A 19,426-nucleotide genomic window follows, 5' to 3' on the forward strand; every position below is an offset into this window, starting at 1 on the left:
GTCTTGGTTGGAATTGTCCCCCCCATAATCACTTCATCTTGGAGTGCTTGGGTTAATAATTTTCTGGGTTAATCTCAATGTATTGCTGCCTTTTGCAATACTTAAATTTAATACTATGATCTGCTATCAAGTGCTTGGTGTGATACTCAAGATTTTGGCTGAAAAGTTAGATATGTCCTCCTCCATTCTCCCCGGGTCTTCTATTTTTTTCCTTACTTTTTTTTATTTATTTCGATTTTTTTGTTCTAAATCATTTTGTAAGTATTCGTAAGTATGTGTATTTTATTCTACATTAGCTATGTATTGGATAGATTTTAGATACTTATATAAGAGCAAATAATCCAAATAATATCTTTTGACTGGCCATTTTTGATGAGTTTCAAAATTATGACAAATGATATCAGAGCAAATCTGTACCATGGCCCATATAGGTCTATTTGAGCCGACAATGAATAGATCGTAGTGTCTGTGCTTAGATTTCTGGTTTTCGTAAATGAATTTGAATTCTTTGCCTGACGAAGATCCTAGGACTTAAACAGAAAAGTATTTGAGGATCATATGAATGTGCATTTGGTCTCATATCAGCTATATATTTGGTAGATCTTGGGCACTTATAAAAGGCCATGAAATCTACATATTACTATCTAGCTAGCCTTTTTGGATGAGGTTTAGTTTGTTATATATTTTCTGTCTTAATTTTGTACCCCTAAGCTAAAGACATTTTTAGCATGTGGGGAAAAGAGAGTATTTAAGCAAGATATATAGGACATATTTGGTTTGCAACCGTAATCAGATTAGAAACAAAATCTGAATGGATTGGAATGAGAATCGGAATGGCTATATCTCTCGGAGCTTTTTGTTCGTGACTGGATTCGGAATCGGAATGAGATTTGAATACTAGAAGCGGATAGGGATTGCGTTTTAAGGGATTGAAACATTTCCATTTTTCTCTAAAATCGAAATAGGATGGGACTCTCCCCAACCAAGCAGGTGGAGTGGGGGTGGCTCTTTTTCATTTCTATCTTACAGTTCAACTTCTTTTAAGTAAACATGTTCTTAAGTCAATATGCTGCTTTTATTTTTTATTTTTTGAATAATCTAGGTAGTAACTCAATGGCCATACTCTTCTACTCATGATCAAGATCATGGCATGCATCCTCAAAATTCTCAGCAATAGATGATTACTCTTGCATTAGCTTTCTGGTCAATGTGGCCTTGTTAGTAAAACTACATGGGTTGGCACACCTTCGCTAATAGCTTGTAGAAGTTTCAGAGTTTAAATTGTGAATATTGTTGAAAAAATAATAAAGATAAAGATAAAATTAACCAACGTTATCTTGTTTGTCTTGTTTGAGACGACAAGTTCTAGTTGGTTTTACGTGATGCAAGTTTCGCTGTACATGGACGTTTCGATTACCACAATGATTTCTTCAGATTTGATAGAGAAATCCCTACGGGGATAATATATAATTTCTATGGTGGAAATTTGGACATAAATTTGCTTCTTTGGCTTGCCAGAAAAAAACATTGCCACTAGTTGTCAGGACTATTTGCATAGTCTCGGAAATATATCATTCCAATTTTCAAAAAGACTAAATTATATTTTGTTAATCAAATTTAGCAGTTTTGAAAATATAATTATTAAACAAATTAAGATGGCAAGGACAACAAACAAATTAAGAACGACTCTTTGCGGATCCAATCGGAGCATGATATATACAAAGAAGTGTATACCAGTGCACACAGATATAGGCCAAAACTAGCGCACATATAGCTGGAACCGCCAAGAAACAAGAGACCATTATTTCTATCTAGAAAACTTTAATGCAAAAAAATTCCTTGGGATCGTGTCCACTAGATCAACCTTCAAATACCTTCAGGTAATAAGATTAATAAGTTATTCATGGTAAACCAACATCAAAACATCAAGAAAACATCTTTTTCGGGGTAAAGTTCCCGTTAGGCTATATCTAGAGTTTACCAAATAGGGGTAGTAGATCGGATCAGATATGAATTAGGTCAGATATATAATAAATCAAAAATTTGTCAACTCGAGTTCGATCCATTTATTAAATAGGTTAAAAATTTATATTCGAACTTGATCTTTTTGTTTAATAGGTAATTCAGCCTAATTTATAACAGGTTGAAAAAAACTAAACGGATTGTTTGGTTAATTATTATCGCTTCTACCACCAAATATCAGGAAACAACACCTTCCGAGATGCATGTTAATTTCCTCACAGAACCCGATACATTCAACATATAAGAGATTGAGTGGACTCGCCCATATAGGGTTCTCAAAACCCTTCTAGAGTGCTGATTTGGGGATGTCGAACAACTACAAACTAAAATTTGAGGATGGACCTTCTCAATTCCAGATCATACCGGCTTTTTTTTTAAAAAAAAACCTTTGTCTTCAAAAATGTCACCACCTAAAGCAATGGGGCGTTAAGTGTTTCCTTCTCCAAAGTCTCCCACGAGAAGTAGCTTTCTTGTAAGAGAAAAACGCTTCTTTTCCAGAGCTCCCAATCTCAACCAGCCCAACTCTCGTCTTTCTATAAGAAAGACGCCAAATAATGGAGTAGGCTTTAGTTGGCGGCCTTCTCCATACCATGTAACTAGCCCAAAGTATGAATGGCCTCTTCGTTTCATCAGGAGGGGCACCCCAACAACATCCATCTTCAACTTCAAGCTGGGAGGTAAACACTACTGTACGGACCCATTTTATTTTACTTTTGTGGTACAAACTTGATGTGGGGTCGGAACCCCGACACCAGCCCACACACCGGCCGAGCAGGGAAAGCATCTGCGTCCCTCCCGAGGTATTGTCCGCTCTGGGATTGCCGCTTCGGGTCTGCGGGAGATCGCCCAGGGAGGTCGCCCAGGGTCGGAGCCCAATGACAGTCCCAATGACAGTCCCGAGCCCTGACGGCGCGGGGGGCCGCGGAGGTTACCCCCTACCCTCACGGTTTTGTCCTATAAAAGGCGCCTCGTGAGGAAAGGTTTTAGGCCTCCTCATTATAAGGCACAGACCTTTCCGCTGATTAGCCGATGTGGGACTAAACTGGAAACCCCATCCCACAACAAAACTTAATCTTGGAGTTTGTCCTTGAGGCAGTACTCGGCAGGTGGTAACAACATGGAATAAGGCCTTTATTCCAATGTCATACCATCAAACACGATTCTTTAGCTCGAAAAATAGTCTTACATCTTGAATAGGGATAAGTAAGGGGGGATATAATTCTATTTCATCAAACAAGTCCTATCATCTACACCTCTCTGGATAACGATGCAAGATGACACACAAGCCAAAAATATGACGAATATGTCTAGAGTCCTGCCTTGCCTCGTCAGGCTGGAGGAGATCAATAACCCACAAGCCATCCGTAGTCTCGACATTGACCATGGTCGGCCAAAGCCCCACCAGGAAGGTATCCACCCAAGGGTCCTGCATAACATCGACACTGTGCCTATCTCTAATAAGCCATCTCGTGTTCGCCTGGACAGTGAGAACATATATACCTATAAATCTCCCTCCACATAAAGGGGCATCTTCAACCACTTTGAAAAGCCCTATCGATGGTTCTCTGGGCATACCAGGCTATCATCATTTGACTCCACGGGTATTAAGACTCGAGGACCAGTCTGGCAGCATGCCTGGTGACTAGTGCTTCTCTCCTCGTAGGCACCCAACCCCCATCCTGAATCAGCTGGCAAACGATACCTCGAGCTAGCAGATGCACTGCATATCCGCCACCGTATGAGCCCCACAAAAGGCTATGAAACATCTACTAAATCCTCACCAGCATCGCCTTCTGGACAATCATATTGTACATAAGGTGGACATGCATAGAGCTGAAGACCGACCTCACAAGAGTCAGCCTATCCATCATAGATAGTGACGCTGCTCTCCAACCTTCCGGCTGCTCTTGGATGCGCTCCACCATACCTAAGCACTCCATCGTCCGCTGTCTCCACTCAGTGATGAGGATGCCCAGGTAAACCTAAGGCCCCTCCAGCTCTCTTATGCCCAGAAGCTCTCTGATAGTCTGCTTCATCCGCATCTTGGTCTTCAGACTAAAGCAAATGGTTGACTTGAGGAAGTTCACCTTCTTACACAAAGCCTCGCAATAATCCTCTAGGATGCGTCTGAGAGCCATGCCGTCCCTCATCTTTACCCTATCTAGGAGGAGGCAGTCATCTGCAAAGAGAAGCTAGGAGATCGGTCTAGCCCTCGAGGTTGGCATGTAGGCGTCAATAGCCGATCCCGACATGCAGTCTGCAGAGATTGAGATAAAACATTAGCACAAATGATGAACAGATAAGAGGACAAGAGGCATTTTGCCGCAACCAGATCATCGAGTGGAAGAAAGGCGAAGGTGTCTCATTGATGAAGATAGAATCCATATTTTACGTAGGAAAAAGAATAGCAAGGGCTCCTCTAACCCTACAATCAAAAGCTGCCACGTACCCAAATTGCATGATTTTTCTCAAACATCAACTTCAGAAATCTGCTGCCATGGCATGGTTGGCGAGCATGCTGGTTGTGGCTATATAAGAGACCAAGGTAAGAAACCTCTCTTGCCACTGTCGGGATCCAAAGGACGTGCTGTCTCCTGGTGGAACTTCAATTAACAAGATGATATCGGCGACGGCGAACCCGGTTCCATTTGCAAAGGCCTTTGAGTTGTTCCGCGTCGGTGCTTTTCCGTTTGGAGCAGCATGGGACCACGCCCTCGAGTAATGGGAGGAGACCTTGAGGAGGCCCGAGGAGGTATTGTTCTTGAAGTCTGAGGATATGATGGAGAAGCCAGCAGGGAACGTGAAGAGGTTGGCGGAGTTCTTGGGTTGACCCTTCTCCCCCGAGGAATAGAATGAACTGAAGGGGTGCTGGAGGAAATTATAAGGTTGTTTAGCTGCCATAAGCTGAGCAAACTAGAGGCGACGAAGGCTCAATTATGCTGGAATCACCTTGCTGTGACCCCTCAAACATTTGCAGCATTCTTCAGGAAAGGAGAGGTGGGGGATTGGAGGAATCATATGATCAGTCCGGAGATGGCTCGAAAGTTGGACCACCTCGTAGAGCATAAGCTAAAGGGATCCGATTTGACTCTTCGACGTGGGACTGATGGCTGTTTCCACCACTGGTCGTATTCCCTGCTCATAGCATACAATTGCAATATGTGATTGTGATGCATCTCAAGTGATTCATCTATGGAATATGTTTGCATGCTTAATCTTATATACATTGTATTTGATATATTCGATTTTTATTATTCTTTGTTGCTTGATACCGAGGTTTCCTGTTTTTTCACTGTGGATGTATTTGGATGTACTTTGAAAAATAAAAATCACGGTATTGTATAATGTCTTAAATTCCTTGAAATTACAAAGTAACATTTTGGATTAGTTGGTTTCCGATAGTAATTGAATATTCTACAAAATCTTTCATATGGTGAAATTAGAAAATCCCACTTAAAGTGAAAATTTCTATCTCTTATTTTCTCTCGCACCTTTTTTTTTTTTTGAGCTTCCTCCTTCTAGTGATAAAAAAGAATAATCTTATTTTTTTTAAAATTCTATAACTTTTTGAATTAAGGAGTAGATAAAATAAATTTTAAAATTTGTAATGTTTAAATATTATCTAAACCTTTTGGGTTTTTTGGCTCCTCGTTCTTCCGCTCTTGACTTGTGGGGTGCAATTGCTTGCGCGATGCATGAAGATAAGCAAAAGAATGATTTACTTTTCTAGTTTAATAGGCTTTTCCAATTAAGCACCTTTTTCAGAAGAGTAGAATATTATTGTAACAAGTAGGCTTCACCGAACCCAACCCTGCAATGTTTTTCTTCCTCTAATCCGAATTTTTTAAGTTGTTTATCAAAATAACGTGTGATATAGGAACTTTGTACATCAATCATTTTGGAATGACCGATGGCACTCTATCTCTGTTCTGTCAAAAAAAAAAAAAATGAAAATAAAATGTTAACAATATGCACCAGATGATTCATGCATGTAGTAAGTTCAACAAAGACATGCTGTCACGGCCCAAGCCCGGAGCGCGGCAGATGCCGCACGCCCGCACGGCGGGCCGTATGGACGTGCAAGACAGTAGAACATATCAAAGAAATTACAGATGCTTAAAATTGACATAATTAATTAAAGTTTTCAAAGCAGTTTTATGATCACTACAAAAGAAGGAAGAACTTCCGACGCTTTTTTTTGTCTCTACCGACGTTTATAAGCGTCGGCGAATTCCCAGCCCACGCTTCGCAAAGCGTGGGTCAAACGTCGGGCAGGTGGGCGTGGGTCCGGTTTTTGCCGACGCTTTCTCTTAGCGTCGGCAAAAACAGGACTTTCCCGACGCTAATGAAAGCGTCGGGAAAATACTCAACGCCGACGCTTATAAGCGTCGGCGTTAGCAACCTGTATTTTTTAAAAAAAATTAAAACAGAAAGAGGGGAACCAGGCCATGGCCGCCATGGACAACGGCGAAACCCTTCCTCGTATAGCCCTGGCAAAATCTTCCGCCATGGACGACGGCATGGGCGACATGGGACATCATGGTATGGCGCCCATGGGCGATATGGGACAAGGCATGGGCGACATGGGACACGGGATGGACGACATGCACATGACTTTCTCCTGGGGCAAGAACGCCTAGATCCTCTTCTCTGGTTGGCCGGGCGATAGGGGCGGCATATATGTCCTTGCGCTCATCGTCGTCTTCGTTCTCGCAGTCCTCCTCGAGTGGTTCAACTACAGCCGGGTGATCAGCCCTCGATGGAGCCGTGTGGTGGCTGGGCTGGTTCAGACGGCGATCCGGAGGAGCCCTCGAGTGCCCCTGCTTCGAAGCCCAGGCGGCGGCGGATTAAAAGAAATTAGGGGAGAACGGGTGGGGTCTCCGGTGTGGGATTAAAAGAAGAACGGCGGATGGTGGGGTGGGCGGATGGAGCGGCAGAAAAAGGAGGGATCGGGGGAGCGGCTGGGTGAAGAAGGAGGGACCTCCGACGACGCTTTAAAGCGTCGTCGTCTCTAAGATCGGGGGAGCGGCTGGGTGAAGGAGGGATCGGGGGAGTTGGGCCCCTTTTGGCCTCCGACGACGCTTTAAAGCGTCGTCGTATCTTTTGGCCTGCGACGACGCTTTAAAGCGTCGTCGTATCCAAATTTCACCCGACGCTAAAACAAAGCGTCGTCGAGTTTCGACCCCGCTCGGTTTTCGCCGACGCTTTTTGATAGCGTCGGCGGGGAAGAGTCGGCAAAACCATAATTTTTTGTAGTGGATTCAAAATAACAAATGACAATATATTTCAAATGTCCAAGCTAGTCTATTTAGAATTCCAAGAATTAAGCAAAATTTGTCAAATTTAATGCACTCCCCAATCTCGTGCGATCAAGCCTCTGGATCTGAAAAACAGAGAAAATAAGATAATAAGCTTCACTAGCCCAGTAAGCAACAAAATACTCCAGAGTGGGGTCAAGGCATATCAGATGATTAATCAAAACACAAAATAATGACTGAAAATTAAATCACAAATAAGCATATTTTTTTTTAAAATTTATTATCATCTTTACAAAAACTTTTATACTAAAGTCTCAACATAAATCGGCTAAGGCCACATAACTCAGCAGCATGGGTTGCACAAAGTGCCAAATCCACTATTATTAGTCACCGGTGGCATCGGTATCCAAATCTACTATTATTAATTATTGGTGGCAATGGTGTTCAAATCCACTATTATTAATCAACGGTGGCAACAGTGTCTAAATCCACTATTTTAATCACCAGTGGCGCGGTATCGAAATCGGTTCCTCACATATATAAATCGACAGGGCCAACGAATAATCCCCATTGGTGGGGCCAGAATAGATTATAGCCTTGCTGAGGATATATACATATAAAAATAGATTTCATCAATTGCCCAATCATATTTTACGAATTTCAGAGCATATAACAAAATTTTTAAATGAAGTTTAACATGCGAGACCCATTTTTACTAAGTATAAAATATGTTTCAAAATTAAATCCACCAATAATTACTTTGTTAAGCACTTTGTTAGACACTTGGAAAAATACACTTTGAAGTATTAAGTTACTTACCTCTTCTTGCTTAAATCCTACTTCAAGTAGGCAGATCAGATTCACCTGTTTAATTGTCATCAATTAAATATAACTATTTTTTTAAAAAAATTTAGAGCTAAGCAAAACCTAATTTACTATTGGGCACTGCCCAATAAGGCCTAAAGTCGGCCCATAAAGAGCATGGACTAATAGGGTCCAAAATGACCAAAGTGGGCCCACAATGGGTACGACCCTAATAGGGCTCAACACGGTTGAAGTGAGTCCAAGTTAGGCGCACAATGGGTACGGCCCAAATAAGGCCCAACAAGGCTGAACTGGGTCCAAGTTGGGCCCACAAATGGTACAGGCCAACTGGGCCCATCATGGCTAAAGTGGGCCCAAGTTTGGGCTCACAATGGGTACGGTCCATCTGGGCCCATCACGACTAGTGGGCCCAAGTTGGGCCCACAGTGAACAAGGCCCAAGCTTGGCCCACGATGGGCCTTCTTCTTCCCAAACTCCCATGGACAGGGAAGAAGAAAACCAAGAGAAGAAGGAAGGGGGCAGGCTGGGTGGCCGGGGTGGCCGGGGGCTGTCGCCCGGTTGACGGCCAGCCGGCTGCAGCGGCGGGCGGCGGCCGCTGCGGCGACGGGCATAGAGAAGAGACCGTGAATGGTCTTGGTTTTTGGGGCCAGTATAGGGGAAGAACTTAAGCTATTTGGCAACGGAACGAATAGCAAAAAGAAAGGGCTTACCGGCGATTGACGGAGGTAGCGGATCCCAGCTGTGGGTGGCTCAGTCCGGCGGTGATCAAGAGGCCGCAGCAGCGGCGCTTTCCAACGGCCAAAATAGATCGAAAAATAGAGGAACAAGGCTCGGGTGGTGGTAGTGCTTGACCGGGGTGGCACGCCGGCCATTGGAAAGCAAGAGTAGAGGAAGAAGAGGGAGGAGAGGAAGAGAGGGCTCAGAGGTGATCTCAGGAGGAGGAGGGATGGGGGTTTTATGTACGGGTGGCAAAATATGACCCGATCCGCCAATCCGACCCGTGTTCGATCCGCCATAAACAGGTTTGGGTTTGGCCTAAACAGGTTTGGGTCGTAAACAGGTCGACCCGTTTAACCTGTTTATTAATTGGGTCGAATACAGGTTTTAGATGTCTGACCCGTTTAAACCGTTTAACCCTTTTAACTGTTGGGCAGGTTAAACAGGTCTAAACAGGTTAAACGGGTTAAACAGGTCTAAACAGGTTAAACGTGTCTCAACAGGTCTAAACAGGTCAGATTGGACAGGTTAAATAGGTTGGGTTGGGCAGGTTAAACAGGTCTAAATAGGTTAAACAGGTTGGATTGGGTAAACAGATTAAACATGTTGGGTCGGATTGGGCAAACTGGTTACCTGTTTATTAAACAGGTTAAACGGGTCAGTTCGGGTTACCTGTTTATTAAACATGACAAGTTGAGGTTGTAATTTCTGACCTATTTAATAAACAGGTCGGATTCAGGTTTATGATTTTCTAATCCGATCTGTATGTGACCCGACCTGTTTATGACCCGACCCGACCCGATTGCCATCCCTAGTTTTATGGTGTGATTCGAATGGCTCACCGCTGCAAAAATCGCGGCGGTTGTGCATAATCAGCAGCCACGAAATGGCTGGAGGGGGAATGCCGCGAAGTAGTGGCCACGGAATCAGCGGCTATGCACTCGAAGAAGTCGGAGAGGATCGTAATCACAGTCCATTGGCTCCTTCCAAAAAGGTTATGGGGCTGAAGTTAGCTGCTCACACGTGCCACCTTTGTAAAAAAAAGAAAAAATGTTACATACAATGATGATGGATGACAAGTTAACAACTAGTAGTTCCATTACATAAAGGAAGGGACCAGTCGGCAAAAGCAAGACACATGCGTCGGCGGTGGTGGGCAAATGGTTGCTTTCCCCACCTTTTTCTTGTTTCGTTTTCTGCCCCTTTTTTTTTGTCTAGCATTTTATGGTTGCTTTCCCCACCTTTTTCTTGTTTCGTTTTCTGCCCCTTTTTTTTTGTCTAGCATTTTTCTTCTGCTCTCGTTAAGAAGAGGTTAAATCCATCATCTGAATGAATCCAGCATGCATGGACTCATTCAACTGGTTCCGATATGACCCTCGGAAATAGAAAGCATTTCGAATCGGATATTTTTTTAATTGTTTCTGTTTCAATATGCAATTCTAATCGGATTCCAAAATAATTTTTTATCTGATCAAACGTAGATATGGATCCAATATCCACATAAAACCTAGATGTTAAAACGTGCCAAAATAATGGTAGAAGATGGAATCATACCCCTGCCTTAGTTGACAACTTTAACAGTAAAGGCAATATTGATTAGTGTATCAGAATGGCGGTTTATTATGCTTAATAAAATCTTTTCTTATTGGTGTAATTTAAAATATGTTGCTAAGCTTCAGTAATTATTTTTTTGATATAAAAATAATTCTTTTTCCCTATGATAGCAAATAGACAAAAAAAAACTTTATTTATTTTCTAAACTTTGGAATTTCTAATAGAAAAAGATATCAATGAACTCTAAATATCTTACATTGTGTATAACTTAAAGTTATTTATTTTTTTAACAAAAATAGATGATTTGTAATTATTTTTAATTAAGCTATAATTAAGTTGCCGTGACGCTCGCTTGCAACTTATTCTGCACCAAACAAACAAAACGTCGGGCAAGCGGGCACATGATGAACGTGGCGACCGAATTATTTTGAGCCGCTCCTCTAATCGTTGTCATTACGTATCAAAAGTTATTGCTTATAAGAGCTGAAGATCAGCATTGGAGCTTCCTCCATCCCGTCATGGCCACTTATCCCCCTCGCTCTGGTGCCCCCATTCCGTTCAAAGTAATAGAAGAACAGGAGGACCACCCTTCTCAGCCACGTCTTGAGGATTACGATGACTTCATCTCAACTCTCCCATTCGAGAAAGGATCGGTTCCTTCCAGAAAATACCAAGGCTTCTGGTACCCGGAGGGCTTTCTCCCGGGCGCCATGGCCATCCAGCAGCGCTTCAAGGCACGTCCCGACGACCTCTTCCTTGTATCCTTCCCCAAATCCGGTACCACCTGGCTAAAAGCCCTCGTCTTCGCCACCATGACCCGAAAACAGTACCCTCTGGCTCGCCACCCTCTCCTTAGCCTGAACCCTCACGACTGCGTTGCTTATATAGAGGAACGCTTCGCCATCGGCCAAGCCTCCAAAGTTGAAGCCTTGCCTTCACCGAGGATCCTCTCCACCCACATGCCTTACTCCTTGCTCCAGGACTCGGTCGCGGGCTCCGGCTGCAGGATTATCTATATTGCCCGGGACCCCAAGGATGCCTTGGTCTCCTTTTGGCACTTCACCCAGAAGTCTTCTCCGAAGCTGAACAAAATTCCATTTACGGAGGCCTTTGAGGCTTTCTGCGAGGGGAAGTTTCCTTTTGGGCCCATATGGGACCATTTGTTGGGGTGGTGGAGGGAGAGCTTAAAAAGGCCCGAGAAGGTGCTGTTCCTCAAGTATGAGGGATTGTTGGAGGAGCCGGTGGCCAACGTGAAGAGGTTGGCGGAGTTCGTGGGGTGTCCGTTCTCCGAAGAGGAGGAGGAGGGAGGGATGGTGGAGGAGATTGTAAGGTTGTGCAGCATGGAGAGCATGAAGAGCTTGGAGGTGAATAAGGTTAGGAAACACGGGCCGATTTATCAGTTTGCCAATTCCTCGTTCTTCAGGAAAGGAGTCAAGGGCGATTGGAGGAATCATATGAGTCCGGAGATGGCTCGGAGGTTGGACGTCATCATCGAGGAAAAGCTTCAGGGATCTGGTTTGACCGGTTGGAGTTCCCAAGCTTAGGGGGATTAGAAGCTACAGCGGGCGATTCCACAGCTCGCGGGGTGTGATTTTTCTTTCAAATGCGTCCTTGTAAACTTTGTTAATCTTTTCTTAGAAAAGATTAAAAGCAAAGTGTGCCCCCATCATATTTTATGATCTTAATAAAAGTTCCATGGAACTTACCAATCTTTTCTTTTTTCTGATAAATTTACCAATCTTCTTCTGGAAACCTCCTCCTCTTGTTTTTCTATTGAAAAGAAAAAAAAACTAACTTCATGCCGCTGCCTAAATGAGCAGAGGCGGTGCAGGGAAGGAAGATGAAGATAAAAAGAACTTTCACTTAATCTTTCCTTGAATGGAATTCTTCAAAAGGATGTAAAGGATTTGCATATAGCGGCCTCTAGCGGTGGCAACGATGATGGCCCTGAGCAACGAGCTGCGGCAGGCAGTGGTTGACAAAAAGAAAGGGAGAAGTAGAAAGCAAGGGAGACTTTGTTCATGCCCATCTGGCAGCTCGCCAGCCCAAATCAAGTACTATAACACCGGAAAAAGAAAAGAAGAAGAGGAGCTTGGGCCTTTATCTAAGTCCAGCAATCTTCTCCGGCGGTAATCCAAGGAAAAACTTGGCAAAAGGCTTGGTAATTGATAATGATTCCCCGCAGTTTTGGTGGTGGAGTCCATAGAAGGAAGAGGACATTCTTTTTATAGATTAGAACCTAGGGTTTTAGTCGTGTTCAACTTGCCCTCGAACTTCTGGAGTCTGCCGGCGTTGGGAGGGAAGAAGGCTTACAATCGGAATCTTCTTCTCAACCATCACGTGCAAAGCATGCATGGTCAATGGGCCCAAACCTCTCTGACTGGCCCACTGACCTAAATATATTATCACAATATGAGACATATTTATTGGGGATGTTAAAAAAAATTAGCCTTTGGATTGTAGCATACCAAATACAGTGCCCTTAGATCACTGTAGATTAGATAAACCAGCAGATAGATACCACAATCTAATCCTATTAAATAAGTCATGGGCGAGGCCTCTTGTGTGGTACCAGACAACCGTTTCACATACTTCCTTTTATTTATTTTTTTTGTTGTCGTCATTCTTTGTTGGCTTTATAAGAGAAAAAAATACCACATCTCTGATAGTTCCCCATCAACAACCTCAACTATTGCCAGCTATTAATTTTGTAGGAAGTAATGGCATGGAGCACATGCTTCTTAATTTGGCGCCTAATTGGTGTCCTTCGGATTAGCAGCACCTCACATGACGTGTTTCTAGAGCCCAAAAAAAGGCATGCTTTAGGAAGATCGGTTTTCTAGATTTTCTTATTATATTTTGTTTTATGATTCCAATAATGTTGAGAATTTTAAACTATTTTAAAATAATTTTTTTTATCATAGTTATTTAATTAAAATAATACATCAATATATCTTCAACTTTTTATCATTTGCACCTAAACCCTAAAACTTCTATTTTTTCAATTAAATCTTAAAATTCTGATTTTGATTGCAATATGATCCCCCCGTTTATCTTCATGGTAATAAATAAAAAATTCCTCCAATACCCTTATTAGTTGGATTAGAAGAGAAGTTGTATTTTAGCGGAAAGAAAAACCCAAAAGTACTTTGGTAATTTCACACTTGCGTTGGAGCTGGAATGGAAGTATGGGCCATATTGCAACTAATTCGAATTCGTTGGATCTAATTGAAAAATTTAGAATATTCGAGGTGTAAATATAAATCACGAAAGGTGAGAGAGGTATCTATGTATTTTTTTTCTAAAATAAAATACCTTCCATCCTATCTCCTTGATGTAAGATACTTACATTTTCTAGAAATAAAATCTCATATAAATTAAAGTCCCTGGAAGATTTCTCCTATGAAGAAAAATAAATCTCGAATTTAGATGAAGAGGTGAACTTTCTAAGGTTTCCTCATGATATTTCACTCCACAATTCCAATGATGCCTACATTTTCAGATTTTCTTTGTATACTAGCTACACTGCATGATGCTCGTGTATTAAAACATGTTATTTCACGAACTAGAAATGCTAAATAAGAGGAAAAATGGAAACAACTATTGAAAAGAGATGAGGTCGGTGAAGTTTGAAGGAGGTCTTGGATCCGCACTCATTTTGCCTTGAGACTCCATTGGAGGGGGGCTGTTGCAAAGAGATGGTTGAGCACCCATTGAAAAAAGGATGCTAGGCTATGCTCTCAAGGGGGTCACTACAGTAAAAGTGTGAAAAGCCGACGCTTAAATGCCGACGCTAAGGGAAAGCGTCGGCATTTCCTGCTCCCGCGCCAAGCTTTCCCGACGCTCTTGGTGAGCGTGGGAAATTTGAAGCAGTGGACGCTCTTGGTGAGATATTCTTTTGTTGTTGGGTTGGGAGAGTAGCAGCATGTAAATTATATCATATTATGCATCAGACATGGGGAAAGAAACATGGTTAAGGGCTAAAGATCTGAGTCATCTGACAGACACAGGAAGTATGCACAAGGTCTTCCTTCTCCCATGCCCTTCTTCTGCTGACTGAAACCTTTTCAATTTTTTTCTTGGGAAAAAAAGGTTCTTCTCCCATGTCGTATCCAATTTAAGTCATTCTTTTCAAGTCTAACAACAAAAGTTGATGTCATTCTTTTCAAGTCTTACAACCATGCAGTAATATGTTTACGACCATGAAAGCATTAAAATTTCTAGCAAGATGATGATGCCTCCATGGCAATGGAACTTTATTTAGTATAAATTTATCATTTAACCAAATATTGATTCTTTTTTGTGCATACCAGGTAACAATATGCTCCGAGGGAGACGATTTAGAGATGTGGAGTTCCAGCATTCTCAGGTGGGATCTACTTCTGATCAGTCCCTACAGTCCCAGCAGCCATGTGAGCATCAGCAGCACGAGTCAGGATCTCAGCGCGAGCCTCCTGCTGATTGCCCGGAGGATGAGCTCCGGATCCAGGATAATTCGATTTAAAGTTCATATTTTATGTTCATATTTGTCTTCAACTTTTTAAGACGTATTTTATTTAATTTTAATAGATGGACAAGGGACGGTGAGGACGAGACGGGGACCCACTCAAGCAAAGGATGTGTGGAAGCTTCCTCCGGGTGAGAAGATCATCATCCGATGCAACGAATTGGGGCAGCCCATCAATAGAGCTGGAAGTCTACTATCAAGCTTTTTAGGATCGGTTGCACGCAAGGGTCAGCTGTGTCCACTCAACAATACAAAGTGGAATGACATGTTTCCTTCGTATAAGGTTGAGCTTCTTAGACTCATACAGGTAATGAATTGAATTTATTCTTTTTAATTCGATACCTCCTGTATATTAATTTGCTTAGTATCATAATTTTATTTTAGATGTTTAATATTATTATAACATTCTGATCTTGTTGTAGGGTAAGTTTGTACTCCCTCCAGAGAGCCATGATTGGGTGCTAAAGTCCCTCAATCGCAAATGGAAAGAATATAAAGCAAAATTAAAGACGGACTTCAAGCGCGAAGGTATGATAGAGGAGGAGGTTGCTTGTGTGACTCCTCCTGATGTATACCCTCAGCAGTGGAGGGAGCTTGTTCATTACTGATTTTCTGAAAGAGGACAGGTCACGTATATTGTTTCAATATCTTCTATTATCTTTATTATTAATATAGAGTGCAAATATATACATTGAATCATATTATACTGTGTGCTTTTATTTTGGCAGACATATTCTAATATTGGTAGAGCTGCACGAGCATCTCAAGCAGTTCCTCATACTTCAGGCTCGAAGAGTTATGCGAGACGTAGAAATGAATTCGTAAGTTCTTTTGAAACTATTTGAAACTCTACTAACATATAGCACGTATCATGATATATAGTTTGCCCATATACTTTCCGTATGTGTAGATAGTAAAGCATGGAAGGGAGCCTGGTGAGGTAGAGTTTTATAAGATGACCCACACTCACCGAGATGGCAGCTTTGTCCGGGACGAGTCGAGAGATATAGTTGTATGTATTCATTTTTTATTTGATCATAATTATTAATTTTACTTCCTTTAAATTATTAATGTGACTGTTTATTTTTTTGAGAGAGATATAGGAAAGAGCTACAAATCTCATTTCAGAGCGCGTCGGGGAGTCATCATCATCCGACGCGGCCAGTCGCGTCGAGGCTCAGGTCTATGTAGAATTGATGGGCCCAGAACGTTATGATCGGGTGAGGGGTTACAGTTTCGGAGTTACCCCCACTCAGCTGTCTGCAGTGAGCCGATATACCCAAGATGCCAGACAAGGTACTAGCACTGCAGAGGTTTGTAGTTTGAAGACAGAGATGGCACAGATAAAGCAGTCATATGAGACAAGGATAGAGGAGATGAGGCAGAGTCATATGACTGATATGGCGGAGTTGAAGCAGAGCCAAGAGTTGAAGATACAATCTTTGCAGGATCAGCTTGACCATATTTCATCTTTTTTGCAGAGATTTGCTCCTCCGGTACATAACTAAATATATTTGAATATTTTATATAATTATAATGTATTCTTGTATGAGCGTGATGACTTTCGTATTTTTAGTTTCTAAAGTATTTTTTTTCTTGTAGGTTGCTGATACTTCATCTACTCGTAGAGATGATGATGCCGTCGACTCTTGATATATCGTAGATTGTGTACTTACGATTTTGAGATGAATGTTTTTAGATTGTTTTAAATTTTTTTTTTTTTGATACTTACCTCAATTTCCAAAGTACGATTATGCCAGAACTTTGATAAGTATAGATCTTGGAAAGGACTTTAATTAGTATGTTCTATGTTGACTTGACAGGAACATGGTTTCCAAAATCTTATGTATAACAATTAGTTTGTAGAGTTTGATCGGTTTAAGATAGATAATGCAGATTCGGTCAACCTCAGCCAAAGGAAGAAACACTATCTAGACACTCCACTCCATTTTAGGTCCTAACGGGCTCTAGGGCCAATAGACCGGTCCCATTACTGGTATAATGGTATAACCCTTGCACTATTGACAAGTCTTCAGTTTTCTAGATGGCCTTTGACATGTGCTCGATGTTTCCTGTGTTCCACCTGGTGTAGGCTCTGAGAGGCCTTTGCTTCCTTTTGACAAGGTAGAGGAGCAGGAAGACAGGAAGAAGGATGAGGCTAAGCCTGTCTCCTATTCATATTCCTTCTTCCACCTCATTTTCTCCCTTGCCAGCATGTACTCGGCTATGCTTCTTACTGGCTGGTCCACGTCCGTTGGTGAAAGTGGTAAGCTTGTTGATGTTGGGTGGCCCTCTGTGTGGGTCAGGATTGTGACTGGGTGGGCCACAGCAGCTCTCTACATCTGGTCTCTAATTGCTCCCATTCTCTTCCCAGATAGGGAGTTCTGACTCCCAAGTATGTAAAAGGATGCAATAATTATTTGGGACCCAAGTCCAGTATCATTGAGTCTGTACATGTCTCTGTACACAGCTCTCGATGCTGCATTTATGGAGGAATCTGTATTATAGATGCAGGCTAAACTTATGTGTGATTCAAGAATGATAGAGATGTTGCTATAATGTTTGGAATTGTAACCATGGTGCTTCATAATTGAACAGTAAGATGGTCATCCTTTCTTGTGCATGATTCACTGGCAACATGCAAATATTTGCTGGGTAAACTTTGATTTCATTCTCTGAAACTTTAGATAATGGGAACAATTTGTATTGGGTAATCCTACTGTTTGCTCGGCCGGAAGGAAGGTATGCTTTCTTCTGCTTTACATGTTGGACTGGGAGCCGCAGTTATTGAAAATATTGGGCAGGCTTTTGGTACTAAAAAAACAGCAGCGGTTGTTGCAGTATGATCGGGTATAGATCTTGGAAAGGACTTTAATTAGTATGTTCTATGTTGACTTGACAGGAACATGGTTTCAGGACAGGCAGTCCGGCTGGACGACTTGACTCCCACGATCTAGATGAGGTAACTGGAATACATCTTCTTCATGAAAGTAAACTGTAGATTTTGCTTTTCTTCCTCTTGTTCTTCTTCGATGGTTAGCAGGGCTACTTGTCATACATGAGAAACCTGATAGATCATTCTTGTGGTTCTATTTTGCTGGCCAGCAATCTTGATCGTTTGCATTTTACTTGATTGTGTGCTTTTGCTAATTTTTGTTCTGTATTCTTTCAATTCTTGCAGTCTTTGGAGCTGTGGAATGTGATAGAGAACCAAACCATGACGGTCCAGGCACACGAAGGTCTTATTGCAGCATTGGCACAGTCACAAGCCACAGGAATGGTGGCCTCTGCTAGCCATGACAAGTCTGTTAAGCTGTGGAAGTAAACATGGGGGTGCTGCAGTGGAAGTAAGCTGTGGAAGTAAGCCACAGGAATTTTTGGAAGCTACTTTGATGGTTTATGTATTCGTAGACTAAATGTTTTGTGTCATCTGTACTGAACTTCTTGTTCTATCTTACTAATCCCAGTGGTGTAGAAATGCATACCTTGTTATAATTAGTGTTGGAAGCAGTGGAACAGAGCTACTGCTGCACTGATTGTTGGTAAATCTTAGTTTTTAAGGTAACACGTGCTTGCTTTTCCATGTCTAGCCTCCATGATGGATGTGCTTCTTGGCAAACTATGTCTCTTCAACCAAATGATACTTTATATAATATATCTTTGAACCATGTAATTTATGTTGATTTGGAGAAATAGTGCGATCTGATGACTAGTGTAATTTATGTAATTTATGTAATTTATGTTGATTCATGTATGAGGTTTAACTATGCTCGTGATGAAGTTGATTTGATTGGTAAGGATGTGGGTGGTGCAGAATTGACTGGGTATGGTAATCGAAGATATTCCTCTGTTCTGAAAGCAGCTAGAGATCGTGGGAGAAGTCACATTAGCTTCAAAGATTCTGACAATGATTCTCATATGATTTCCCCATCAGTCTGGAAATCTGGAGGCCCATATCATGTGGCTCGTAGGGCATACCAGGAAGATTCGGACGAGTGTTATGAGACAGTTTATGCTGCTCGTCTCAGTGACAGGACGAGGCCTATGCTGTTTGATGTGGATTTGACGGTTCAAGCAAGTTATCAAGGTGAGCATGTTCCTCTGGTTTCTCTGATGAGCAGATTGAATGGCAAAGCAATTATAGGACACCCTGTTCAAATTGAAATACTCAAAGATGGTTCCACTGATCCACTTGTTTCTAGAAATCTTTTTGGTCTGGATGAAAATACAGCATGCCCACCTGTCTGGAGGACTGCAAGAAGAACTGCCATGCAACGAGTTCCTCGTTCTAACCCATCAGCCTTGGATGGTGAAGATGCTGGTGGTCTTCAATATAGAGACAGAGAAAGCAAACCTCAAGTTCACAGCTACCAGAAATTCGCAACCCATAGGTTTGATGTTTAACGACGCTTTATTGCGTCGCTCAAGTAGCATAAACCGACGCTTTTAAGCGTCGGCATAGTCCAACACAAAATACGGTGGGAAGCGTGGGTTGAAGTACGCCGACGCTTTTAAGCGTCGGGTTTGTATAAAATGAACGACG

General features: G+C 42.1%; 2 long non-coding RNA genes and 1 pseudogene across 4 annotated transcripts; all 3 read left to right on the plus strand.

Annotated features, from left to right (window-relative positions):
• Positions 1 to 10,791: 10,791 nt before the first annotated feature.
• On the plus strand, positions 10,792 to 12,085 carry LOC120111099 (flavonol 3-sulfotransferase pseudogene; annotated as a pseudogene). Its single transcript, XR_015967171.2, has one exon. The product of XR_015967171.2 is annotated as a flavonol 3-sulfotransferase pseudogene (transcript).
• A 3,218-nt stretch (positions 12,086 to 15,303) lies between these two features.
• On the plus strand, positions 15,304 to 16,071 carry LOC148715080 (uncharacterized). 2 transcript variants are annotated; one of them, XR_016395857.1, is made up of 4 exons: positions 15,304 to 15,514; positions 15,612 to 15,704; positions 15,794 to 15,895; positions 15,987 to 16,071. It is a non-coding gene; the product is annotated as an uncharacterized LOC148715080 (long non-coding RNA). The 2 variants fall into 2 exon arrangements; XR_015983361.2 differs by having other exon boundaries at positions 15,304 to 15,509.
• Positions 16,072 to 17,270: 1,199 nt separating this feature from the next.
• Positions 17,271 to 18,466, plus strand: LOC120111944 (uncharacterized). The gene is made up of 2 exons (XR_005513454.3): positions 17,271 to 17,845; positions 18,065 to 18,466. It is a non-coding gene; the product is annotated as an uncharacterized LOC120111944 (long non-coding RNA).
• Positions 18,467 to 19,426: the final 960 nt, after the last annotated feature.

The sequence above is a fragment of the Phoenix dactylifera genome, chromosome 7 (genome assembly GCF_051530095.1).
Source record: "Phoenix dactylifera cultivar Ajwa chromosome 7, Ajwa_hap1_PhDact_Kaust_v1.1, whole genome shotgun sequence".
Taxonomy (NCBI): Eukaryota; Viridiplantae; Streptophyta; class Magnoliopsida; order Arecales; family Arecaceae; genus Phoenix; species Phoenix dactylifera.